Source organism: Chaetura pelagica, unplaced genomic scaffold (genome assembly GCF_000747805.2).
Source record: "Chaetura pelagica isolate M959 unplaced genomic scaffold, ChaPel_1.0 scaffold76, whole genome shotgun sequence".
In the NCBI taxonomy this organism is placed as follows: Eukaryota; Metazoa; Chordata; class Aves; order Apodiformes; family Apodidae; genus Chaetura; species Chaetura pelagica.
Genome location: NW_009970723.1, coordinates 11,729,063 through 11,730,031, shown reverse-complemented (window position 1 = coordinate 11,730,031; position 969 = coordinate 11,729,063).

Here is a 969-nt window from a genome sequence, read left to right as displayed (position 1 = left end):
CAGATTTTCCTATGCCAACTGCCAGCCAGCCTCTCAGTCTTCAGTAAATTTCCAAGGCACAGGTACCAAATTTAGTAGCAGAACTTGAATTTTGCCCAGTCACCACTGCCTGTGCTGATGTTGCTTCTGAGTAGTCTTGCAGAGACCACCATCTCCATCCCCATGCACATCTCCACCCACTCAGACAGCCACAGAGGTGCTGGACCACTGCCCGCTCGCTGCTGCAGGGGCTGCACAAGGCCCAGCAGCCATGGCTGCTGGCTGGGTACTCAGTCCTCTGCACTCTGCATGTAAAAGCTAGTATTAGGTGATACCTAGGAATAGGATGAAAGCTCACAAACTTAACTCTTTTTACAGTCCAACCTGTTTAGTGTTGTAGTTCCAACAGCTGAAAATCCAAGTCTGCATATTTCCTAGTGATATAAGAGGTGGCAGGAAGCATACCTGGGCAGGGACTATTCCAGGCATTTCTCTGGGGAGGCCAAGCCGTGTCCTCCTGACAGACCTGGGACAAAGATGGGAGTTCAATCCACAACTATCCCCAACAGCCACCTTCAGCACTGTGACCCATTCCAAATGCTGGAAGTCTAACCAGGTAGGTGGCACAGCTGCTCCACACCAGCTGGTGATAGCGCTTCGGTCCCACCACATTCAGTGTGCCAGGTACATCTGAGTCTGAGCACAGCCTGGCAGTCAGGAGTAGGCCATCTAAAGCCAGCTCCAGCCCAGGAGCCATGTGCCTGTTTCGGCATGTGAGAGCAGGAGTGGACCAGAGTGCAGAGCCAGGTGCGGGGCTGTGGGAGAGGCAGCCCCAGGCCCCCTGTACCCCTGCTTGTGTGCACACATGGTCCCAAAACCTCTGGCAGTGAAGGTGTGTATCTTAAAAATGGCCTTTCATTTGCAGAAAATCTTGCTGCTTCATCAGCTGAGTGTGCTGTTTCTCACAAACTCCACTAAAAGATCCTGCTG